This window comes from Hyperolius riggenbachi, chromosome 3 (genome assembly GCF_040937935.1).
Source record: "Hyperolius riggenbachi isolate aHypRig1 chromosome 3, aHypRig1.pri, whole genome shotgun sequence".
NCBI classification, from domain to species: Eukaryota; Metazoa; Chordata; class Amphibia; order Anura; family Hyperoliidae; genus Hyperolius; species Hyperolius riggenbachi.
This window is the reverse complement of record NC_090648.1, coordinates 331,120,503-331,147,482: the sequence shown is the minus strand read 5'-3', so window position 1 is coordinate 331,147,482 and position 26,980 is coordinate 331,120,503. Positions and strand designations below refer to the sequence as shown.

General features: G+C 47.8%; 1 protein-coding gene across 6 annotated transcripts in view; it reads right to left on the bottom strand.

Annotated features, from left to right (window-relative positions):
- The window catches only part of PPFIA2 (PTPRF interacting protein alpha 2), a 409,727-nt gene extending 385,115 nt beyond the window's left edge, over positions 1–24,612 (bottom strand). For all 6 annotated transcript variants that reach the window (XM_068276855.1, XM_068276859.1, XM_068276856.1 and 3 more), the window contains exon 1: positions 24,384–24,612. The gene's annotated coding sequence lies outside the window, so the exon portion shown is untranslated. The remainder of the gene's footprint in view (positions 1–24,383) is intronic.
- Between the last annotated feature and the right edge of the window lie 2,368 nt (positions 24,613–26,980).

Below are 26,980 nucleotides of genomic sequence, written 5' to 3'. Positions count from 1 at the left end.
CAGTATTTTGAACAAGACATCAATAGAAGCCTATTGAACACAAGGTTCTTAGTTTACTCTTGTACCCAATTGGACTTTGTGCTATGTGTTGTGTAGGCACTACTTGCTACTTTACATTGTATCAAATCCTCAGTATTGTCCCAAATAAGATTAAAAAATGTAAACAAAAATGTGTATTCTTTTCTATTTGATTTTCCAATCATTTTTCTCAACAATTTCTGTTTACTTCTATGAAAAAATCGTTAAGAGAAACGAGCTAGATCAGATCGGACCTGTCAGAAAATTATTTATCCAGCCAGGTGATATTTTCATATCTTAATAAAAAGCTTTTGAACCGATGATAATAAAAATAGACTGGAAAGGGCTAATAGGGACATATTCTACACACATGCTTTGTGTTCTGAATGATCTTACAATGGCTTATTAACTGCATTCTGTCAGCTCACCTTCACCTGCCACCACTGGCTCACATGCTGGCCTATACACAACTGTATGATGGCAATTGTTATATGATCTATTGTAATCACAACTCAAAACGCTGTAGGTCAGTACAGGAACTATTGAATTCCTTTGAAAGATTTCAGCCTTCCAGGTTCTCCCAGTGTGAAGGTTTTTTTTATATAGTCCAGCAAAGTATAGTTAAAATCAACAGCACTTAATAGCCTATACAGAAATCTATTACTTTAACAGTTTGTTCTTGTTTCTTGTTCATCCCTACAGAGCGGTATAATGGAAGCCCCAGTCATCTAGGCAATTAAACAATAGTAGAATATTGTGTGTTTGAATTTCAGATCACTCCCCCTAAGATTACCATCACATAATTATATGTTTTTACAGTTCTAACCTCCTACAGATCTTTCTGAGAAAACAACATAACAAGTGGTTAGTCTGCTAATTTCAGTGTTGTGCTGCTTCTCAAGCAATGTTGTCAGAACAGCAGCTCCAGCACTGACAGGAAAGTTGGCTGCAATGTCACCTTACAGAAGTGCACATAAATAAAACTGCTTCCTGACTCCACATAGGAAGTGGGCATCAGCTTGCCGCCAGTGCAATTCTGGAGCAATTTAAGAGGAACCGGAGATCAGAGGGATGTGGAGGCTGCCATATTTATTTCCTTGTAAACAATGCCAGTTGCCTGGGAACCCTGTTGATCTTCTGGCATAACCCAGAGTCAGCTGAGTCAGAGTACCTGCTTGTTCGGGACCTATGGTTAAAAGTATAAGGGCCCGTTTCCACTAGCCACCACACTCACTTCCTGGTATGCAGACGAATCCTACAATCCGTGCCATGCACAGCTATGGGATCCGCTGCTGCCCACACAGAAAAATGCTGCAATGTCGACCAAATCGCTAAGGCAAGTGATTCAGACAGCGGCAGCATTATCCCCTATGGTAGAGTTTCCCCGCGTGATTTGCTTGCGGGGAGACTACAGATTCACCCAATTTCCGTAGCAGTGGAAATGGGCCCTTAGAGGCAGATAATCAGGAGGATTTCCAGGCCATTAGTATTGTTTAAAACAAAACAAATATGACAGCCTCCATATCCCTTTCGTCTCGCGTTCCCTTTAAATGCAGCCAAATTGCTGAGGTTTTAACACTACGCGTGTCAAGCGTGTACTCCAGATCAAGCATTGACACACGGTGGTGGGTGTACTGAGCGGTGGTAGGATGCGACATGTTGAGTCTGAGTGCATCTCGTTTTGCGCAGGGGGACACCTGTACAGCGCCGGCACAGAGCGATCCCAACCCCCCCCCCCCCCCAGCGGGGGCTAAAGAGCAGCTGACAGGCTTATCAGCTGCCTGTGTGAAAGGGCCCTGGGGAAATGTGAGTGCAATTACCACACACTGCAACACTGTACTGCCCCCTAGCCCCAGTGTGGGCTACAGCAACTTTCAGGATGAGCCAGCCAGCTTGCTCTAATAACCACTCCAAGGTAATGGAGTCTGTCTAGCAGATTTAGCTACATAGCCTACTCCGATTCACCTCCGCTCCACCCTAACTCATTACATTGTAATGTTATATTTTAATGAGATTTATAGGGTTAACAACTGAATTCTGGTGGCCATTTAGAAACTCTGGGTGTATGATATTACAATCTATGAAGGGCGACCAGAGGCAGCAAAAGGCGCAAAAAATTACTCACTTCGGGCTCGTTCACACCTAGGGCGTTTCACTTTTTTTTGAGCGCCGATTTTAAAAAATGCCCTAAAATCGCTAGTGAACGGCGTCCACCCACTTTCCTCAGCGTGGACGCCGTTCACCCTGGCTTGCGTGGAGGGGAGCAGAGCAGAGAAGGAAAGCTATGGGGACAGCGGGGATGGGCGGACATCTCCCCTCCCATCCCTCACCTTCGTGCTCCCCTTCCTGCCTCTCCCCTCCAGTGTTTTGAAGTGTCGGGCCCGGCGGCGAAAGTGGGCGGAGACTTTCCGCCTTCTTCCGGCCGCAAGGGACGCTCTGCTCTGTGTGCGGCTAGAAGACCAGACTAGCCGCACACAGAGCGGAGCGTCCCTTGCGACTGGAACGCGGTAAGTCTCTGCCCACTTTCACCGCCGGGCCCGACACTTCAAAACACCGGAGGGGAGAGGCAGGAAGGGGAGCACGAAGGTGAGGGATGGGGGAGGGGGGGGGATGTCCGCCCATCCCCGCTGTCCCCATAGCTCTCCTTCTCTGCGCTGCTCCCCTCCTGCTGGGAGCAAACCTGGCTACCTGGGCACATATACCCCTGGCTACATATACCGGGCACATATACCCCTGGCTACATATACTGGGCACATATACCCCCTGCCTACATATACTGGGCATATATACCCCTGGCTACATTTACTGGGCACATATACTGGGCACATATACCCCCTGCCTACATATACTGGGCACATATACCCCCTGCCTACATATACTGGGCACATATACCCCCTGCCTACATATACTGGGCACATATACCCCCTGCCTACATATACTGGGCACATATACCCCTGGCTACATATACTGGGCACATATACCCCTGGCTACATATACTGGGCACATATACCCCTGGCTACATATACTGGGCACATATACCCCTGGCTAGATATACTGGGCATATATACCCCTGCCTACATATACTGGGCACATATACCCCTGCCTACATATACTGGGCACATATACCCCTGCCTACATATACTGGGCACATATACCCCTGCCTACATATACTGGGCACATATACCCCTGCCTACATATACTGGGCACATATACCCCTGGCTACATATACTGGGGACGACTATACCCCTGGCTACATATACTGGGGACGACTATACCCCTGGCTACATAAACTGGGGACGACTATACCCCTGCCTACATATACTGGGCACATATACCCCTGCCTACATATACTGGGCACATATACCCCTGCCTACATATACTGGGCACATATACCCCTACCTACATATACTGGGCACATATACCCCTACCTACATATACTGGGCACATATACCCCTGCCTACATTTACTGGGCACATATACCCCTGCCTACATATACCCCTGACTACATATACTGGGCACATATACCCCTGACTACATATACTGGGGACCTATCTCACTGGCTACATATACTGGGCACATATACCCGGCAACTATACCTCTGGCTACATATACTGGGGACTACTATACTCATGGCTACTTATACTGGGGACACCTACAGACCTGGCTACCTGGGGGTACCTATTTTGCAGGAACTGCCGTCAGATTATCTGCATTTTTGTGGAACCGCTGTTATGTATTTTGGGGAACAGCTGCCAGATTATGTGTATGTTAGGGGAACGGCTGCTGCCAGATTACGTGTATTTTGGGGAACTGCTGCCAGATTGTGTATGTTTGAGGGACCACTACTGCCAGATTATATGTCCTTTGGGTGTTACATGTATTTTGGGTGATCCACTGCCAGGTTTCGCGTATTTTGGGGAACGGCTTCCAAATTATGTGTATGTTGGTGGAACTGCTGCTGCCACATTGTCTATTTTGGGGGAAGCACTTCCATATTATCTGTATTTTGGAGGAACTGCTACCAGATTATGTGTCTTTTTGGTGAAATGCTGTCAGATTACATCTATTTTTGGGGGATACACTACGGCAGAGCTCAAACTTCCTCGGCAGACCTTTTACATCACTGCTAAGGTCAGTATATTTGGCCCCACTCATGACCACGCCCACGGGTTGCTTGACCACGCCCATTTTGTGGCGCGCCGGAGTTCTCCAAGTGAGTCCACTCACTTCTTTTCCCAGGACTAGACCCCTGAATGAATCCTTATGGGATAGTTCATATCAGGGCCTTTTGTCTGCTTTCTGCTCAGCAAAGCGATGCATGTACCATTTTTTAGGGTGTTTTGCTACAATGGAAGGTATAGGAAAAGCGCAAAATGCTTACAAAAATCGCTTTGTGCGGCAATTGTGTTCGCGCTTTTAAGAATAAATACATTGTATGTATTAATTGTATGTATTCTTTTCCGGGTCAACTTCCTGACTTGCGTCAGGAAGTGAAAAAACTAATCTCTCTACAGAGGCGCTTTGAAGCGCTGTACACAAAATTGTGGCGCGCAGGTATGCGCCGGGAAGGGGAAAAAAAATCACTCACAAAACGCTGGCGTTTGCGATTTTAGATGTGAACAAAGCCTTCAGGTTTGCTTTAAGTTTGACACTACTTTCTTAACCCATGTTTTAGCGCTTTTTCACTGGCCAGGTGCTGAAAACGTATTGTAAAGATGATAAAACATAGATGTGTATGTGTATTTCTATTATCAATTCAAGGATAGCAATCAATTTTTCTGACTGATTGTAACAATTCAAAAATCTGACCAATGTACCACACACCTATGTTCACTTTTCCCCCCAATCATGAATAAAAATTGAAAGCTCAGAAAAAATTTATTGGAGCTGTACATAAATTGACAAACCATCAAACACACACACACCATACAATTCTTGATAAAAGTTGGTCTGAAATTTCCAACATATCCAATCTAAAAAAAAAAAAAAAAATAGATCAAATTTATCGATTGAAAACAAAGAAAAGATCTTGGTTTTTTGGGACAACCTGCACAAGTCCCGCTGGTATTAATTACTATTCCCCCTCCAGGTCCACGTAAATGGTAGGGAATTATGTAATTCGGCTTCCAGTTAACTGTGTTCCCATTCTTTCATGTCCCTGCTAACCGGCGGCAACGGTAGTGCACGTGGGAAGCGGCCGCCCGCTCCCATTGACTAATTTTCGCGGCCCTGGGACTTTAAATGAAGTTTACCAGGGCGCGATTATACTGTACCGGGTGCAGTAAGTTTTTAAACCTGGGTTTAAATTGATTGGTCCATTTCAAATTGCATATATTTGCATAAACTCGGAAGCATTTGCAGCTCTCTTTGATCATGCCTACTCACAAGGCAGTATTTTGAGTGGATGTCCACAAAGCCCCAAGAACATACCAACTGCTATTCTCCACTGGGACAAGATCAAAGAGCTTAGCTGTTTTGGTCTATAAAAAATCCTGTGCAAGCCATTCCGAGGATTGTTTTTAAGATTGTTGTGCCCCACACTTTGAAAAATAAAATTCCACACAATCAAGGTGGCAGTATACACCATTTTTTTGAGCCCGTCTTACAACCCAAACAGAACAAATCCAAAATAAGGACCAAACTTCATTAATTATACCAGCATCAAACTCAGGAAAGACTATTTCCTTTCAAAAATTAAAGTAAAGGAAGGCAGGACTAGTGTTGGGCGAACATCTAGATGTTCGGGTTCGGGCCGAACAGGCCGAACATGGCCGCGATGTTCGGGTGTTCGACCCGAACTCCGAACATAATGGAAGTCAATGGGGACCCGAACTTTTGTGGTTTGTAAAGCCTCCTTGCATGCTACATACCCCAAATTTACAGGGTATGTGCACCTTGGGAGTGGGTACAAGAGGAAAAAAAAATTAGCAAAAAGAGCTTATAGTTTTTGAGAAAATCGATTTTAAAGTTTCAAAGGGAAAACTGTCTTTTAAATGCGGGAAATGTCTGTTTTCTTTGCACAGGTAACATGTTTTTTGTCGGCATGCAGTCATAAATGTAATACATATAAGAGGTTCCAGGAAAAGGGACCGGTAACGCTAACCCAGCAGCAGCACACGTGATGGAACAGGAGGAGGGTGGCGCAGGAGGAGAAGAAGGCCACGCTTTGTGAGACACAACAACCCCGGCCTTGCATGAGGGCAAGAAGCGTGCGGATAGCAGGCTTTGTACCGCCATGCAGTCATAAATGTAATAAAGATAAGTGGTTCAATAAACAGGGACCACGCGGCAACGCTAACCCAGCAGCAGCAGACGTGATGGAACAGGAGCAGGCGCAGGAGGAGAAGGCCACGCTTTGTGAGACACAACAACCCAGGCCTTGCATGAGGGCAAGAAGCGTGCGGATAGCATGCTTTGTACCGCCATGCAGTCATAAATGTAATAAAGATAAGTGGTTCAATAAACAGGGACCACGCGGCAACGCTAACCCAGCAGCAGCAGACGTGATGGAACAGGAGGAGGCGCAGGAGGAGAAGGCCACGCTTTGTGAGACACAACAACCCAGGCCTTGCATGAGGGCAAGAAGCGTGCGGATAGCATGCTTTGTACCGCCATGCAGTCATAAATGTAATAAAGATAAGTGGTTCAATAAACAGGGACCACGCGGCAACGCTAACCCAGCAGCAGCAGACGTGATGGAACAGGAGCAGGCGCAGGAGGAGAAGGCCACGCTTTGTGAGACACAACAACCCAGGCCTTGCATGAGGGCAAGAAGCGTGCGGATAGCATGATTTGTACCGCCATGCAGTCATAAATGTAATAAAGATAAGTGGTTCAATAAACAGGGACCACGCGGCAACGCTAACCCAGCAGCAGCAGACGTGATGGAACAGGAGGAGGCGCAGGAGGAGAAGGCCACGCTTTGTGAGACACAACAACCCAGGCCTTGCATGAGGGCAAGAAGCGTGCGGATAGCATGCTTTGTACCGCCATGCAGTCATAAATGTAATAAAGATAAGTGGTTCAATAAACAGGGACCACGCGGCAACGCTAACCCAGCAGCAGCAGACGTGATGGAACAGGAGCAGGCGCAGGAGGAGAAGGCCACGCTTTGTGAGACACAACAACCCAGGCCTTGCATGAGGGCAAGAAGCGTGCGGATAGCATGCTTTGTACCGCCATGCAGTCATAAATGTAATAAAGATAAGTGGTTCAATAAACAGGGACCACGCGGCAACGCTAACCCAGCAGCAGCAGACGTGATGGAACAGGAGCAGGCGCAGGAGGAGAAGGCCACGCTTTGTGAGACACAACAACCCAGGCCTTGCATGTGGACAAAAAGCGTGCGGATATAGCAGCAATGCTTTTTGCCGCCATGCAGTCATAAATGTAATACAGATGAGAGGTTCAATAAACAGGGCCCGGAAACGCAACACCATCCCAGATGTTCATTGGTCATGTTACTTGGTTGGGGTCCTGGAGTGTTGCGTAGTCATTTCCAATCCAGGATTGATTCATTTTAATTTGAGTCAGACGGTCTGCATTTTCTGTAGAGAGGCGGATACGCCGATCTGTGACGATGCCTCCGGCAGCACTGAAACAGCGTTCCGACATAACGCTGGCTGCCGGGCAAGCCAGCACCTCTATTGCGTACATTGCCAGTTCGTGCCAGGTGTCTAGCTTCGATACCCAATAGTTGAAGGGTGCAGATGGATGGTTCGACACAGCTACGCCATCTGACATGTAGTCCTTGACCATCTTCTCCAGGCGATCGGTGTTGGAGGTGGATCTGCACGCTTGCTGTTCAGTGGGCTGCGGCTGCATGGGTGTCAGAAAATTTTCCCACTCCAAGGACACTGCCGATACCATTCCCTTTTGGGTACTAGCTGCGGCTTGCGTTGTTTGCTGCCCTCCTGGTCGTCCTGGGTTTGCGGAAGTCAGTCTGTCTGCGTACAACTGGCTAGAGGAGGGGGAGGATGTCAATCTCCTCTCTAAAGTCTCCACAAGGGCCTGCTGGTATTCTTCCATTTTGACCTGTCTGACTCTTTCTTCAAGCAGTTTTGGAACATTGTGTTTGTACCGTGGATCCAGAAGGGTATAAACCCAGTAATTGGTGTTGTCCAGAATGCGCACAATGCGTGGGTCACGTTCAATGCAGTCTAGCATGAATTGAGCCATGTGTGCCAGAGTCCTACCAGAATCCTCATCATCCTCTTGTGAGCGTTGTGATAGTTGTTGTGATGCATCATAGTCGTCACCTTCCTCCTGGTCTGCTTCTGCTGACCATGACCATTCGCGTTGAATTGTGGAAGTCCAACGTGCACCGCTCTGGCCCTCGTCAGTGGTGGCATGAAATTCCTGCTCCAACTCCAGCTGTTCCTCCTCCTCTTCTTCGTCATAGCTGCTGGGGCCAGCGTTCCCTGAGGCGGATGGCCTGATGTTGGTACCATCACGCTGATCGTTTTCTCCTTCAGATTCCCCCAGTTGCATCATGACAGCTGTTTCCTTGATTTTTAACATCGACCTCTTCAGTAAACACAGCAGTGGTATGGTAATGCTGACTGAAGAGTTGTCACTGCTCACAAGCAACGTGGATTGCTCAAAATTTTGGAGGACTTGGCAGAGGTCCAACATGTTGGCCCAATCGGATCCACAGAAGCTTGGCAGCTGGCCGGATGCGCCTCGGTACTGCGCCGTCATGTACTGGACCACTGCACTCTTCTGCTCGCAAAAGCGGGCTAGCATGTGCAGCGTAGAATTCCAGCGCGTAGGGACATCACACAGCAAGCGATGGTGGGGGAGATTGAAGCGCTCCTGCATCTTGGCGAGTGCCCCCGAAGCAGTACTGGAATTTCTACAATGTTTGGACACTCGACGCACCTTCAACAGCAGATCGGGCACGCCTGGGTATGTCCTCAGGAACCGCTGAACTACTAGGTTCATCACGTGCGCCAGGCAAGGGATGTGTGTCAGCTTAGCCAACCTTAAAGCGCGAATGAGATTACTCCCATTATCACACACAACCATGCCCGGTTTCAGGTCCAGCGGTGCCAGCCACAAATCCGTCTGTTCCTTTATTCCCCTCCAAATTTCCTCCCCTGTGTGCTGCTTATCCCCAAGGCAGATTAGCTTCAGCAACGCTTGCTGACGCATGCCAACAGCTGTGCTGCACTGCTTCCACGATCCTACTGCTGCTGGGTTAGCGTTTCCGGATGAGGTACAGCTTTGAGATGCGTTGGAGGAGAAGGAGTCAGAGAGGTAGGTGCTGCTGTTATCCAGTGGGAGGGACGGCGGTGCAGCTGTTTGTGGCGTGGGCAACACCCGTGCCGTAGCAGGTGAGGAATCGCTGCCAGGCTCCACAAGGTTCACCCAGTGCGCGGTAAGGGAGATGTATCGACCCTGGCCGAACGCACTCGTCCAGGTGTCAGTGGTGAGGTGAACCTTGCAGGCAACGGCATTCTTCAAGCTTCGGGTTATTTTGCTGACCACGTGCTCATGCAACTCAGGCACTGCAGAGCGCGCAAAGTGGTAGCGGCTGGGAACCACGTAACGTGGGGTGGCCACTGACATCATGCCCTTGAAGCTGTTTGTCTCCACCAATCGATATGGCAGCATTTCGCAGGCCAGAAGCTTGGCTATGCTGGCTGTTACTGCCACGGCCCGGGGGTCATTTGCTGGCAATTTCCTCTTGCGCTCAAACATCTCCGACACAGACAACTGAACCGTAGCGCTGCACACGGAAGGGCTGTTGGTTGTTGTGTTTGATGAACACTGGGAGACCTCAAGAGCACTACTCCGGAAAGTGACAGTGTCAGCGTCGTCTGATGTTTGTGAATGTTGTGAACCACGCAATGGCTGGGCTACTGCTGCTGCTGAGGCGGGTCTGGTGGTGAGTCTGGTGAACCCAAGGGAGGCAGTGTTGTTTCTGGTACCCTGTCCTGACGCGTTTGCCCAAAGAGTGGGATGTTTGGATAGCATGTGACGGCTCATGCTGGTGGTGGAGAGGTTGTTAATATTTTTCCCCCTGCTCAGGCGGGTCTTGCACACCTTGCAAATCGCCATGGTAACATCCTCAGTGCAGTCTTCAAAGAAAGCCCAGACTTTGGAGCACCTGCCTCCTTGCTGGCGATTTCTGTTTGCTCCTCTTTTGCCTCTCACTTGAACTTCCACGCTTGTGGTGCCTGAAATTGCGCGCCGCCTACCTTGTGGCACAAGGCGAACTCGTGCAGCAGTGTGTTCTTCAACAGACTCATCTGTGCTGCTGCTACGACGGCGATGTTCTCGTTCACAAACAAAATCTGGGTCTCTGTCCACATTGTCCATACCCTCCTCTTCCATCTCCTCAAACTCGTCATATGTCATTGTGGGCCACCGCCGTGGAGTAGAGCTCCCCACAACAACCTCTGCGCAGCACACTCCAACGTCGTCTTCCAGATCTTGTCGGCCGACCTCCTGCAATTGCAACCCCTCCTGCCCAAATTGCTCTGGGATTTGGGTTTCCGAGTCCTCTTCGGACTCGCCTTGTATTTCAGTGCGCGGTGCATTTCCCACAGTTAACGGTTGTGAATCCAGGCACAACATTTCTGGCTGTTCCTCCATTGACCTTTGAAAGGTGGAAGTTTGTTGGGCTGGGAATAGCTCCTGCGAATACCCCATTGTGTCCTGAGGTAATTCATCGGACTGGTTCTCTGGCAGTTGTGTGCGTGGTGTCGCTGCCGGTTGTGTCAGCTTTGTGCCCACTGGCTCCTTGTAACTGGCTGAGGACTCGGACCTCGTGCGTGATGTGCTGGTGCTGCTTAACCCACTGCTGGACGCTTGAGAGGTCATCCAAGTAATTATCTGGTCCTGTTCTTTTGGATTTGTGAGGGTTGTTGTCCTGGACAACATGGGCGGTATTGAGTGGGTTTTCTTGGGTGCTCCCCTGTGGCCTGTACGTGAACCGTCAGGGGAAACACCTCTTCCCTTGCCCCTCCCTCTTTCACCGGATTTCTTCCTCATTTCACTTATCCTTACAGTACACGCTGACTGGCAGCAGTACAGTGGCAGTACAGAAATGCTATACAGTACCACTATTCCCAGCAGCGACACAGAGCACAATGCTATACAGTGACGGGTGAGCGGTGTACCACTATTCCCAGCAGCGACACAGAGCACAATGCTATACAGTGACGGGTGAGCGGTGTACCACTATTCCCAGCAGCGACACAGAGCACAATGCTATACAGTGGCGAACGAGCGGTGTACCACTATTCCCAGCAGACACAGAACAGTACACAGAATGCTATATAGTGTGGCTGAACGAGCGGTGTACCACTATTCCCAGCAGACACAGAACAGTACACAGAATGCTATATAGTGTGGCTGAACGAGCGGTGTACTACTGTTCCCAGCAGACACAGAACAGTACACAGAATGCTATATAGTGTGGCTGAACGAGCGGTGTACTACTGTTCCCAGCAGACACAGAACAGTACACAGAATGCTATATAGTGTGGCTGAACGAGCGGTGTACTACTGTTCCCAGCAGACACAGAACAGTACACAGAATGCTATATAGTGTGGCTGAACGAGCGGTGTACCACTGTTCCCAGCAGACACAGAACAGTACACAGAATGCTATATAGTGTGGCTGAACGAGCGGTGTACCACTGTTCCCAGCAGACACAGAACAGTACACAGAATGCTATATAGTGTGGCTGAACGAGCGGTGTACTACTGTTCCCAGCAGTGACACACAATGACTGGGGGGGACCCTGGCTAGCGTGGCTGGAGCGCGAACTACCCTGCCTGCCTACCCAAAGCTAAACCCACAGACAAATGGCGGAGATATGACGTGGTTCGGGTATTTATTTACCCGAACCACGTGACAGTTCGGCCAATCAGAGCGCGTTCGGGTCCGAACCACGTGACCCGTTCGGCCAATCACAGCGCTAGCCGAACGTTCGGGGAACGTTCGGCCATGCGCTCTTAGTTCGGCCATATGGCCGAACGGTTTGGCCGAGCACCGTCAGGTGTTCGGCCGAACTCGAACATCACCCGAACAGGGTGATGTTCTGCAGAACCCGAACAGTGGCGAACACTGTTCGCCCAACACTAGGCAGGACCACCATATATTCACATAGAACCCTCTTCTGGTTCATCATCTCCAACATTCTGAGGAGTTGACAATCCCCTTACCAAAACGGTTTTTGGGGAAGGAGTACTAACTCATGGCTAACTTCTACAGCACAAGCTGAAAGGCAGTGTTTTTTGGGAGCCATATATCACTCTCTGATAATTCTAGACCAACTCTTGTTATCAAGCACTAATGAAAGATCCTGTTCCCAGCATAGCCCTTATATTGGTAATATGTTTGGCTTTAAATAAAATGTTGCTATAAATACGAAAGGGCTTTGAGGTCTAGTCTTGTTCAGAAAAAACTTTTCAAAGTCTGCTTTATTTATATAATTTATATAGCTAGCCAGTTGCATGTAGCAGAAGCAGACTGTACACAGGGCTCCTCCCACCTGGGTCAGCTGCCATCAGCGCAACCATTCTGCAGTCTTTGCAAATTCTGTTATCAAGCTCGAGTCCTGCCCTTCAGAACCAGGCCTGTTCCAGACCATGGACAAAATCGTGGTTGTGTGCAAGAGAGAGCAGTAAGGGTGGGCTACCTGCCACTGTCCTGATATAGGGGTTGATTCATTAAACATTGGTAACATTACCGGTACTGTAGTAGCGAGCACGCTACTAGAGCACTGCAGGTCACACTACTAGTGTATCTCATGGTACTTACGTGCGGAAGTAACAGTGATATTGCTGCGCATGCACTGTATTACCCATAGTCCCTCCATACTGTCAGGCTTGGTTTTAGCAAGGGGTGTGTGTAAGATCTAGCAAGAGTTTCTAATACTTCTGGGTTCCTGGACAGTGCTGCCTCATCTTTCAATATGTGCAATTCCTGCAATTCCATTCCAGCCCAATAGTTGTCATTATTCCTATACCTCCCAACCTCTCTCCAAGTCACAACATGGTGCATAATTAACAAGAAATAGTTGGGAGAGATTTTACTAGTTTTTACCCCTAACAGATTTTGAAGCCTTTCGAGCCTTTTTTCAGTTTAGTAATGGACTCATTATCCTGTATGCAGTAGCGTAGCAATAGGGGTTGCAGAGGTAGCAACCACATCGGGGCCCGTGAGTCAGAGGGGCCCCGAGGGGCCCTCCCTCAAGTACAATATTAGCTCTCTATTGGCCCCATGCTGTTAAAGAGAACCCAAGGTGGGTTCTAAGAATCCTATTAGCACACAGAGGCTGGGTCTGCATAAAATGCCCAGCCTCTGTTGCTATACTGTTTTGCCCCAGGCCCCCCTGTGCTCTGCTGTCCCCCATAAATCAAATGCTGTGCTAGCGACACACAGTGTGTCGATAGCAGGCGGTTTACATCTCCACTGTAACTCTCGCCACTCCCCCGCCAACTTCATATCGCCACTCCCCGCCTGCGTCCCTTCCCTCCAATCAGCGGGGAGGGAAAAGACGCAGGCGGGGAGTGGCAACATAGAGGAGGCGGGGAGCGGCGAGAGTGACAGTGGAGATGTAAAAAGTCGGCTAGCGATGTTGCTAGCACGGCATTTAATTTATGGGGGACAGCAGAGCGCCGGGGGGGGGGGGGGCTGGGGGGAGTCAGTATAGCAACAGAGGCTGGGCATTATATGCAGACTTAGCCTCTGTGTGCCAATAGGATTCTTAGAACCCTCCTTGGGTTCTCTTTAATAATCACTTCTATAGATGCTTTATATGGTAGTGATCATTAACAAACTGTTTCCCATTTCCTACTCGCACCTCTGGCACTGTGGAAATCCTTGGCAAATTTTGGTGCGCTGTATCAATTGTTATGTATAGAGTGCTTGGGGGGCCCCATGTAAAACTTGCACCAGGGCCCATAGCTCCTTAGCTACGCCACTGCCTGCATGGTCCGAATCAGGGGTTCCAGTGCCAGGTTGTACAGGAGGTGAGAAAGAGGAAACACCCTTGTCCCAAAACATCGGAGATATTAAATTCTGAAAAAATTGGTCCTGTTAATCTTAACCACCCTGGCGTTCTGATTAAATCGCCAGGGTGGCTGCGGGAGGGTTTTTTTTAAATAAAAAAAAAACTATTTCATGCAGCCAACTGAAAGTTGGCTGCATGAAAGCCCACTAGAGGGCGCTCCGGAGGCGATCTTCCGATCGCCTCCGGCGCCCAGAATAAACAAGGAAGGCCGCAATAAGCGGCCTTCCTTGTTTTGCTTATATCGTCGCCATAGCGACGAGCGGAGTGACGTCATCGACGTCAGCCGACGTCCTAACGTCAGCCGCCTCCGATCCAGCCCTTAGCGCTGGCCGGAACTTTTTGTTCCGGCTGCGCAGGGCTCAGGCGGCTAGGGGGGCCCTCTTTCGCCGCTGCTCGCGGCGAATCGCCGCAGAGCGGCGGCGATCAGGCAGCACACGCGGCTGGCAAAGTGCCGGCTGCGTGTGCTGCTTTTTATTTGATTAAAATCGGCCCAGCAGGGCCTGAGCGGCGACCTCCGGCGGTGTTGGACGAGCTCAGCTCGTCCAGACCGCTCAGGTTTAATACAAGTAGATTGATTAGCATACAGTTTCATGAGTCTGCTAGCAAAGTTCTCTCCCAAACAAAAAAATTTGTTATAAACAGAATAAAAAAAAACCTGCCAAATGCCTGTTCGGCGTCAAGTGCCAATAATATTGCTTTGTGACTATTAGGTCTGACATATATGGGCAAACGTATGGCAGTATAGATATTTTCGCTTATTTGCCATACTTTGCAAAAAACAATTTGCAGGTATCCCAACATAGAATCCAAAGTAATACGATCACGCTGCCAGGAACTATTAGGAGGCTGCAAACAATTTTTCCGAGCAGAAATACCGCGCTCTCGGCTTAGAAAGCGTCTGTATTTCTCTGGGGGGCTTAGATCGGTGAATGGGAATTATCAGTAGTTCTGAGCCTGCGCAGTGCAACCCGGAGGACGTCCGATGACGTCAGCGCGCCGGCGTGACATGCATAATGGAGCGCAGAAGAAGCCCGACCTGGCCGCCGGCCTGGCCAGGTTGGGTACCGGAGACCACCGGGAGCCTGCGGAGCGGCGCCAAGGGCACCTCCTGCCTGCCACGGGCTGGAGGAAGCCCCTGGTAAGTGGATTTCGATTTTTATTTTTTTAGTGTGCCTGAACCTTATCTTTAAGCCTATTATAAGGTTCAGGCCCTGTTCACAGTGCTCAGCGGTGTTGCAGGATAATTATGTGTGTGTCAACTGTCAAGTCACTGCCCTTACAATCCTATGGGCCTGTTCACAGTACTGCATTCTAACTGATCAGGTTAGGGCTCGTTTCCACTATTGCGGTGCGGAATCACCTGGATTCCACCGTTGATGAAATCGCATGCAGGTGTGGGTTTTTCCGCGTTATTTTCTGCGATTACGCATGCGATTTCGCATAGGTTAGGCTATATGCGTTTTTAACCATGTCACTGCCTGTGTTAATTTACATTGGTTCCTATGCGAAATCACACGCGTAAAACGCGTAAGAAAAACGCATGCGATTTCCCTATTAAATATATTGCCTGCGATTCGCATGCATTCCACTCGCAGGTGAATTCTGCGGCTCTTTTGTGCGTTTTTTCCCCACTGAAAAAAAACGCACCTCAACAACGCTATAGTGGAAACAGGCCCATCCACTTGCATTACATGTGCAAATCCGCATGTGTTGGACGCATGCGGATTCATGATAGTGGAAACGAGCCCTTATGCTAACTTGCTGCATGCAGGCTTTGCATTAAAGTCAAGTCTCCATTGTAGTTCACAATCATTTTAACGCCCCTTCTTAAGCATCAAAGATATCACAGCTTTATTAGTTCATTTCGAAAAAGGTATCTATATTACAGTTATTATTCATTAAAATCACAGAAGTCCAAGGCTAAATGGTCTGCGTATAGATAATAATATTCAGCTGTTAACTGACCAAAGCCTGGGCTTTTGCCAGGATTAAGGGATTTAACTGCCTCTAAAAACTTGGATTCTCTTATAGGAGTATCCAGCAGGTCTCTTGTGTGTTTATCAATAACTGTAAGCCACAGGTCCCACCACATGGGACAGTCCTCTAACCAGAGTGTCCCCATGATCTAGGTGATACTTTATAATATTGTGTAAAGGTGAACGCAAATGAAAACACTAAGGACTAGTTCACAGTGCTCAGTTGCATTTAGGGACGATGGAAATGTAAATTTCCGATCTCTGCCATTGGCGATTACAGATTTCACGGATTTCCAAGTATTGGTTTTTTTGGGTCATTTTTGCCATTCTCCGATTGGCCAAATACTTACAAATTGACTCTGCATTCTCCGATTGGTCCAGTGTTTCCGAGTTCTGTGATTGGGCTAAAATTACCAAATTGCAGTAATGCAGTATTTCCGCACAAATCTGATTTCTGAGTTCAGTTTTCAGAGTTCCGACCGTAACTCGGAAATTTCAATTCTGCAAAATCCGAATGAGCATCCCTAGTTACATTGCAGAATAATTCTGCATGTCAACTCACTGCCCAGTGCCCATGCAGTTCTATGGGTCTGTTCACAGCACTGCATTGTATCTGATTGTAAAGTCTTTGTCCAGTCTCCATTACATTTCAGACATTGTAACGCATGCGTTTTGCAACTGACCACTGTGAATCCAGCCTCAACAACAACTTATAAACAACCTCTCAGGAACAGAACCTGTCTGTAAGTAGGGGACCACCTGTCTTTCATTCAAACAATATGTAATCTCATACATGCTGTATTATCCCTGTGGACTAACTGATTTCCAGAGCAACAGGTGTGTAGTGTTCCAACTTCAGGAGTGTGAACAGAGTCCAGTAATGCAAAAAGAACAGTTTGTTCATCTACTGGGATCCCTCCTCTCCTACCAAACTGCCATGAACTAAGTCACTGCTGTCTTGTGAGACGATGGACACTCTAAATGTCATTAGAATTAACCCTTTGCACCCATAAAATACATACAATCTGTACCAGCAATCTGTGTTTCCCTGGAGTTCAATTCTTAAAGGAAATCTAAAGCATTTTAACTTACTTGGGTCTTCTTCCAGCCCCTGGACTCCTACTCTGCCCACTACAACCTCCTGATCCCCTTCAGGCAGTAGCGATGACCCCGCAAAGCTGGGCTACTGACAGGGCCGGATTTGTACTCTTTACTGCCCTAGGCCACTGTCACCAGCCGCCCCTCTTCAATGTAGGTAGCGAGATGACCCTCCCCTCCTTCCCTCTAGTATAGGTAGCCCGATGACCCCCCAGTATAGGCAGCCAAATGACTCCTCCCCCTTTTCCTTCAGTATAGGTAGCCAGATGACCCCTCCCTCCTTTCCCTCCAGTATAGGTAGCTAGGTGACTCCCTAAATTAAGATGAATCCCTCCTTTTCCCACCCCCCACCTTTCACTATAGGTAGCCAGCTCACCTTAACACTGCAGCAGCCATCAGTGTCGCTCATTTCTCTGCTCGACTCCAGTGCAGAAGCTTCCTCTTGCTTTCCATCTCCAATGCTGCCCAAGTCAATAGCTGCAAGCCACAATTCAAAAGTGCACAGAGAGCAAGGTAACTGCTGCACAGGCGGCTGTCAGCAGAGTACCGTGTTCAGGTGCTTGCCTGATCTCCCTGCATTGCAGCATTTGCAAGCTTGCAAATGTTGCACCAGTTTAGCCTGCTGCTTTAGTGCCCTTCCTCCTGTGGTGCCCTAGGCCATGGCCTAGGTGGCCTTGGCCTAAATCCGGCCCTGGCTACTGGGCAGTGCGCACCGTGCCCGGGAGCATTCTGCATATGCATAGTATGCGTAATTCACTACTGCGCATGCGCAGAACAGTCCCGAGACCACGCAGCTATAGGCCGCACATGCGCTGTAGCCGCTGACTGGTGGCAACAGCCCAGCTTCCCCCCCCCCTTCTTCACTTAAGTTTACTTTTAAGTGGATAAGAAGGTAACAAAGAAATAAAAAATAAAAAAACTATAGCAACAGAAATAAAGGCTGTCTTAGGATGGACATGCACTAAAGGAGCATAATCTACTGCGTATGTGTATGTGTCTGTGACAGGCGCCGCAACAAACATGCCTGTTCGATGATCAGATCAATTTCGTCCAGAAATCGTCTAAAGGTATCGATCAACCGTGCTGGAAAATTTCGGTCTGATGTGGTCGATCGGGTGGACAGAGGCAATGGTGTGCAAGATTATGACAACCGATGTAGGCGACGGACCCCCGATCACAGACCCCTAAATGTTCCATCCATGTAGTAGAATTCTCATCTATCCTGTTGGAGCAACTCCTGGTCTCCTCCACCATCATCACAATGTGGCACCAGGGGCGTGTAAGACACCAAACATGCCACCACATGGCGGCATTTGCTATAATGGCAGACATGGGGGTAATGGCATATAAGGATGGGAGGTGCATCAGTGGGACAGTTTAGATTGTACACTGCATGGGTGGGATATTATATATTTAGGGTGTGGCCAGGCAGGCAGCGAAGGCGGGGTCACCAGGCTGATTCTGGATAGATTTCATGTTGAAATCTATTGGGAATCAATCTGCAGTGTATGAGCAGGCAACATAGCTCTCTCTGATCAGTGAGAGATCTGTCTCATGGTCCATCCTTTATAGAGACCATGCACGCGGTGCAGTGCGATTGCCACACCACAACCAAACTGCAGGTCAATCAATAGAATCATTTTCACTGACGCACATTTCTGGTCACGTTGAGAGGCGGTGGGTCTAGATTTATGGATATCATGCTGCAGTTTGCATGGGGGTCCCATAGTGATTGTAGTGAGCCACAGCTCGACCAGAAGTACATGCGGGTGTATGCGGTGCGGGGTTCGCACCGCAAAGTGGCAATGCCGCCAGTGTAAACGAGCCCTTAAAATAATAGAGGCAAAGGATTAGCATGAAAGCCAGGCAATGGGTACTCTTCAATAATCAAGAGTTCCCCCTTGTTTCTATAAGGGCCTGTTCACACGGGTTTCTACAATTCAGATAAATTAGCAGCACAGGTACCTTCACTTACTGACATTTGAGCTAACGCCTAGTTCCGATCCCAATTTTCCCAGTCATTTGAGGTAACATGCTGCTTCCAGGGTTGCTTACCACCGTATCTTAGTGTCCCCTGTGCGGGGGTTAAAGAGACTCCGTAACAAAAATTGCATCCTGTTTTTTATCATCCTACAAGTTCCAAAAGCTATTCTAATGTGTTCTGGCTTACTGCAGCACTTTGTACTATCACAGTCTCTGTAATAAATCAATGTATCTTTCCCTTGTCAGACTTGTCAGCCTGTGTCTGGAAGGCTGCCAAGTTCTTCAGTGTTGTGGTTCTGCTATGAACTCCCCCCTCAGGGGGGAAAGAAACACACAAATGATCTCTTGAGATTCAAAAGGAAGGCTGTATACAGCCTGCTTGTGTATGGATGTATTTTCTATGTGTGGACATACTGTACATCAACCTACTTCCTGTTTTGGTGGCCATTTTGTTTGTTTATAAACAGACTTTTAAAAACTGTTTTTAACCACTTTTAATGCGGCGGGGAGCGGCGAAATTGTGACAGAGGGGAATAGGAGATGTCCCCTAACGCACTGGTATGTTTACTTTTGTGCGATTTTAACAATACAGATTCTCTTTAAGAACAACTAAATCTGCTTAAAGGACAACTGGAGCAAGAGGGATATAGAGGCTTCATATTTCTTTCCTTTTAAGCAAAACTAGTTGCATGGGAGTCCTGCTGATCCTCTAACTCTAATACTTTTAGCCATAGACCCTGAACAAGCATGCAGCAGATCGGGTGTTTCTGACATTGTCAGATCTGACAAGATTAGCTACATGCTTGTTCCTGTTTTGTTCAGTCTCTACTGCAGCCAAATAGACCAGCAGGACAGCCAAGCAACTGGTATTGTGTAAAAGGAAATAAATATGTCAAGCCTCTATATTCCTCTCACCGAACACACCGAATCCAGCGCAGGAGACCTGGGTGCAGCCGGCGCCACCATAGGCCGTAGTAGGAATTACAGCTATAGCGGCACACAGGGGGTAACTTTGGTGCCGTCAGAAGACGGAGCTGGAGTTACTTTTAAAACACTATAATTCAGCCTCCAGCAATTGTTGGAAGTTGAATTATTTCATTCCCCACCATCCATGGCGGTCTGGAGGGAGAATAGTATTTAACACGGCCGGGAACTTGTGCAGCAGCATGGTCAGTCATATACTGGCTGTATCCTACGCCCAAGTCTCCTGCGCCGATCCCTCTCGTACGCCTTTAATGCACGCTTTCAGAATAGCATTCATGTGAAATGCCAGGCAGCTGGTTCAGGCTCTTCTGAACTGGCCCTAAGAGCATTGGCACTAAAGAATACCCAAGGCAAACTCCTCTTTACAAAAATCAAGGCTCCAGGCATGTGTGGGCATTAGTCTTCATGTCCTCTGCTCCCCCTGTTCACATCCATCTCCCTCCATTCTAGTGCAATAAATACCATAAGTCCCGGCCAGGTCTCATGCTACCGTGCAAGCGCTGGCACAGCGGTACACATCCTTGATCGTGCTCACCAAGGCCGGGAGTGCTCTGCTTAATGACTTATTGCGCATGCGCAATGTGCTCTCAGCTACAAGAGTGTGATCAAGGACATGCGCTGCAGTTCCAGTGCTTGCGCAGTAGTGCGCAACCTGACCGGGATTTTTACACCAGCCCTGACAGAGAAGATATTACACCAGAACAAAGGGGGACAGGCATGAATAGTGGACCGGTGGGCGTGAGGATTCATGCCCAAACATACAAGCAAGGGAAGCAGTGCTCATCCTATGGAGAGCGCAGAATTTAAATCGGAAAGGAGGTGCTGAGGGGAGTGGTTAACTTACATGCAAACAACAATTAACCCTCTACACTCAGACACTTACATCAAGCAGGAACTCTAGTAATTAGAAAGACAACTTGCATTAAATTTCCTTTCAGTTGCACTAATTTGCATGAAATGTGCATGGGAGTGAACAGCCTCCATTAGTGCTACTGAATGCTAATTTCATGCAAGTTGTTTTTAACATTACAAGAGTTCCTACTTCAGTGTGAGTGTAGAGGGTTAATCATGGTTTACAAAAAGGAGTTTGTCCCAGGTGTCCTATAGGGCAGAGTTCCCCAACCCTGTCCTCAAGACCCACCAACGGCGCATGGGTGGGAGTTCTGTTTTTGTAAAAAGTGCTTTTCTAAGTGCTTTTCCCGAGCGTTTTTTTAATTCACTCCGACGCAAGTCAGGAAGTGAACTCTTTGACCCGGAAACGAATAAATACAATGTATTTATTCTTTAAAGCGCAAATGCCCCACAAGCGCTTTTGTGAGCGTTTAGCGCTCTTCCTATACCTTTCATTATAGCAAAATTGCCCCGAAAATGGCCCAGGCACCGCTTTGCTGAATGCCCAGTGCATGAACCGCGCTGATATAAACCTTTTATAGAGATTCATTGCACAAGCATTTTGTAGGTACTTTTAAAAATCGGGCCAAAAACGTCTCTAGTGTGAACGAGTCCTGAAGGCCTCTTTTCCATGGGCTTCTTCCTTCTACTGGCTGGGTACTTGGTATCACTCAGCACACAAGATGGACAAGAGACAACGCAATTAACACACACACACACACACACACGAGACTTTTTCACTCCGGGTGACAAGTGTGGCGTTACCAAACACGGACATTTGGCTTTATGCAATTGCAGCCAAATGGCGCTTGTGGCCGGCAGCCAACAGGCTTAACTGCCGGACAAACAGTTCTGCCACCCATGGAGGAGAGGTCTTTCTAGGACAAAAAGATACCTTTTTTCTTTATGGATTTACCATGACCTGGATGGTTCAGAACCTAAAACAGAAATATGTGCTAGTCTACTTTAGAGGACCCAGCAAAAAACCTCATAGGGAACAATGCTCCAATCTCTAGAGCACAAAGCATTGCGATTGGCTGAATAGTGGGGGTGTAGTTTATTTCAACCTAGCAGTTCGAGGGTGCTGTCCATCCAATCAAATTAGCAGAATTTCCCAATAAGGTTTCCTGCTGGGTCCCCTAAACTGCACTAGCACGCAGAAATATCCCTTCTAGTAATCTATCTCAGGGCTGGCACACACTACAAGAGCTTTTTAAATGCTAGAAATGTTAAAAGCTCTAGCTAATGCAATGCTATAAGTAAGAACACTCACATAGGATAACATTAGCAAGAGCTTTTAAAATCACAAAGCAATTAGAGAAGCTTTTGTAGTGTGCAGCAGCCCTCACACACAGTGTGAATTTATCAGAACTGGTGCAAAGTGTGCGGAAAGTGATGCAATTGCCTGGAGCAACAGGTTTTAACTGATACTAGGGTTGCCGCGGTATACTGGTATGACGGTATACCGCGGTTTGATTGTGCATGGTAATCATACCATGCACAATCCCGGTTTACCAGTATTAAGGGGTGGGGCAAGAGCGGCTCATCAGCGTGGGGGAGAACGGCTGCATCGACGGGGGAGAGCGGGCAGAAACTACTCACCTTCCTTCGGCCACATGTGGCTACAATCTACTTCCTCCCATGCGTTGACGCGTTGGTAAGAGCGCCACATGTCATCACAGGGGGCACGGTTATTAAAGTGACAACACCTGGGAGGAACAAGATAGACACCGTGTGGCAAAAGGAAGGAGAGTAGGTTCTGCCCACTCTTCCACCGGCGCACTGGAGGCACCTGTACTGCGGGGGAACTATACTAACTACCTAACACTGGAGGCACATATACCTATACTGGGGAGAACTATACTAGCTACCTACACTGGAGCATCCTGCTCAGGCACAGTACAAGAAAACCTCTACTGTGCCTACGCAGAATGCTCCCGGTGATGGTATTGAGAATGAGGATGCATGCGGCCAGGGCAACACAGGTACAGTGGGCGGTAACTGAAGAAACAAAGTGGGCCATGCCAGGGGGCCCGGAGGATTGTTTGGAAACAGCTTGAGCACAGAGCCATACTTCAGGTTGCCTTCAAGAAATACCAGCTATCCTACTGATCCTTTGCCTCTAATACTTTTAGCCACAGCTGCCAGGCAACTGATACTGTTTAAAAGGAAACCAATATGGCAGCCTCCATATCGCTCATTACTGTTGTCCTTTAAAACGAAATTAATATGGCACCCTTTATATACCTCTCAGATCAGGTGTCCTTTAATAAAATCAGCATACTACTCAACCATTTGACTAAAAAGTTGTGATACCAATCTCAGATTTAGCTATAACTATTAGAACTGTTAAATACTTTCATCTGGTATATCTTATAATACAGAAAATGATCGTTGTCCAGCAATGGGGTGTAATGCCCTACACCAAGCTTCATTCAGTTCCTACACCATGTGCAGTGGCATTTTACTGAAGTCACATGATCGTCATCCCTCCTCCTGCAAATTAGCACTCCTATTCTCGTCAGTCACAAGGTGCAGCCGAATTTACACCTAACAAGAGACATCCCTGGCTGCCACTCCCTCGCTGAATCACACTTTCCAATGTACCTTCTTCTTCCTCCAGTATCTGTTATCACAGAACCCCCTGATAAGTCTCCCCAGAGAGTCCATGCAGCTCTGCTGGGTCTCCTCCTCGCCTGTAATCCCCCAGCAGCACCTGATTGCATGGTGGTGAGCCTAGCACAGGTGCTCTGCATCTCCCCTAATGAGGGCTCAGCATCCTCCTCCGTTATTGATGCATCTCAGGTGGAGGAGAGCTGAGACGCTTCAATGTCACGGCTTATTTCTCTATTCATGAATGAAGCTTATTTATTATACAAGCACTTAAGGCTACAGATTCCCCCCCCCCTCCCCATCCTCAGAATGGATGCCGAGATCCCTCTTGCCTGTCAGAGAGATGCCTCCAGGGATCATGCAGCCATCAATTTATCTTAGCCGCATCCCTAGGAAAAAAAGCATCCTCTTCCCACAAGCCTGAAATCATTTATCAGCGCTGGAATAGTAAGACCTGCACGCTTTAATTCTTACAGGAAAATCCTTTGCCATTGTCTCAATTGCATTACATCATGCACATCCCTCCTCCTATTTAACTCCTTCCAGCCAGCAGCCCTTTTAAGGAGCACAGAAAATAGCAAGCAGAAGTAATGAAAAACACACAAACAGGCATGCAACTACTCAAGGTCTGCATATTATGACACAACACCATAGACAGGAACACGTTTAATAATACGTTTTTGCAGCAGCAAGTGATACACTTGCTAGGGAGGTATTGGCATGCAAGGCTAAGCTGGTTGTTTATTTCCCCCCAAATCATGAGCAATCCATGCATAAGATGTGTCAGTACCTAATATTTTATATGTCTGCTTGCTTCTTCAAGAGATCAATGGAATCAGTCTGCAGTCTCCTCTGGCTTCACACAGAGCACTCCTCCTGGACCATATCCCCATCAATCCCAGCACAAATCTTCTTCACAATATGCTAAAGTCAGTGCAGCCTCCAGGCAAGCGTCTGGAGCCAGAATCAGCTTGGCACCTCTGCATGTCTGCCTCCCCTGTCAGCACCCAAGTGGAAAGGCATCCATGGCAAAAATGGCACATTACAAATTTTGCAATGGGTAGCAGAGCTCGGTAGAAACCATTGTTACAGCAGAGTAGGGGAGGTGTCTCTTAAAGCCCCAGCATCCTTCCTCTTGATACAGCTGCACAAGCATCACCTAGATGCTGCATAGCAAATTAACTGATTTCATAGACAGAAGCAATGCAAAAAGATGTATCCTAATCTGTGAAACAGATTCTTGTTTGGTATAATTTTATGCTGCAGGAAATGTTGATTGTGATGTGTAATCAATGACTCAGCCTCATGATTGGAAAAGGAAGGGTGAAAAAGACAAGTCATTTGTGTTATATTGTTCATGCAAATAGATTTCCATTAAATTACTTTCAAAAAATTATGGCTATTCTACAGAGACTCATAAATGGGTGCAGATTGATCTGAAGGTTGGAATACACTGTTACTATCACAAGGAGGAGGGGGTACATTTGAAGACTCAGAATGTGTCAGTCATTGGGTATCATTCATAAAGCATTTCCGCATGCGGAAATGCTTAACACCGGTGACTTTCCCGACCACTCAGCATAAGCCCCATTCTTAAAGGCTCTTTCCGCATGAAAAGGTGACAGAGCGATACATTTCCGCCTTGTGCGGAGTTTTTCTAGATTAATCTAGAAAAAGTAACAAACACATCCATTCATAAAGATTAGAGCAAGCGGTATCCGGAAGGAAAATACCGCTTGCTCGACAGTAGCGATAGGCGGGCGGCATACATATAAATGAATGGGAGGGACCTCCCAAGCAGCATCAGACAGAGCAGCGCAGGGAGGGAATCGGGCAGCTTTTATGTTTCCGCATGTCTTCCGCCACGCTGCCGCCAGCTTCCTCCAGAAAACCTCCGCACTTCTTCCGCAACAGGCAGACTTCTTTATGAATGGCCACCCAGAAGTCTTAATTACCGGTTGCGGAGAAGAACGGTGTTTTCCCGCACTACCGACAGCCTGTTTATGAATGATACCCATAGTAGTGTTAATATCCGTCAGTGAAGGACACCTGAAGTTATGTGGAGACTGCCATATTTGTTTGCTTTTAAACAATGCATGTTGCCTGGCTGCCCTGCTAATCCTCTGCCTCCGATACTTTTAGCCATGGTCCTAGATCTTCATCCATTTATTGTTTTATTCTGCCAGCCTCATTTTGACTTTTTTATGATGGTGGTGGTACAGGGTTAAAGGGAATCTAAAGTGAGAGGAATGCGGAAGCTGCCTTCATTCTAATAAACAATGCCAGTTGCCTGACTTCTGTGCTAATGATCTGCATCTAATATTATAATCAAGCTCTGTATATACTGTTCACTTTTCACTTCGGATTAAGAAAATGGTCAGATCAGGCAAAAAAAAAAATATATATATAGCCCGCTGACTGCCAGCAACCAGTCCCAAGCTCAAAACTGATCTTTCTCAGGGCTGGGGTACACCGAGCGGCTTTTTGAGCGTTTCTGCAGCCGCTTGCGGCTGCGGATACGCTTATTGCAGGTAACACCGCGCACACTGTACACAAAACAATTGAGTCCTCTTATCAGGCAGTGCGCTGAGATTTTAAAATATATGACAGTTTATCAGTGACCCCTAGCGCAGCACAGTCCTATTTCCTAAGTGCTTTTTTCTTGCTAAACAGTCCTTATTCGGGTTCTGTCACCACCACCACACCCAACTGGAATACGACTCACCCTCTTATAGGACCAACAATATGGTCTATTCGCGCCTTGGGGTTATTCCCTGGTCACCCCCGACCAATCGACCTGAGTTGCCTTTTATGGATATTGGGACTTCCAGCACAGGGTTAATGGATCTCCAGTTCTCCAACTTTACGTTTTCCTCTTCATATAAACTTAGATACAGACCTCCAAAAAGAGGCACAACATAGCGTAATACTGTTTTAAAAGGTTTAATGCTAAAAAATATTGCACTTACACGTTAAAAGTAGTTTTTCAGCACATGAGTTTTTTGACGGGCTCTCCCCCGTTTGTGTGGGCCACCGAGGGCTGTCCTGGTTGCCGAGGCTGGTATCAGCTGCCGCGCGCACAGCCGTCCACTCCTCACCGAACGCTCAGGTCCTTGCACTCTGCCGCCACTTCGGGGACCGCCCTACCGGTTTCGTCAATTGACTCATCAGGAGCTGGCACCCGGAGTGGCTGTGAGTGCATAAGACATGCTCAACCCCTCCTCTCCGCATCCGCCTACCCCGTGACGTCTGCGGCTTCCGCTCCTCTGTAACCATTCAGAGGGCTCCAGTCTCATGCATATTGAGCAGCCACTCTGAGGTTACGCCTACTTGTCGTTCCCTGACGCCCCATTAAAGCCAATCAGACAGCTCAAGCTCGCACCGCCG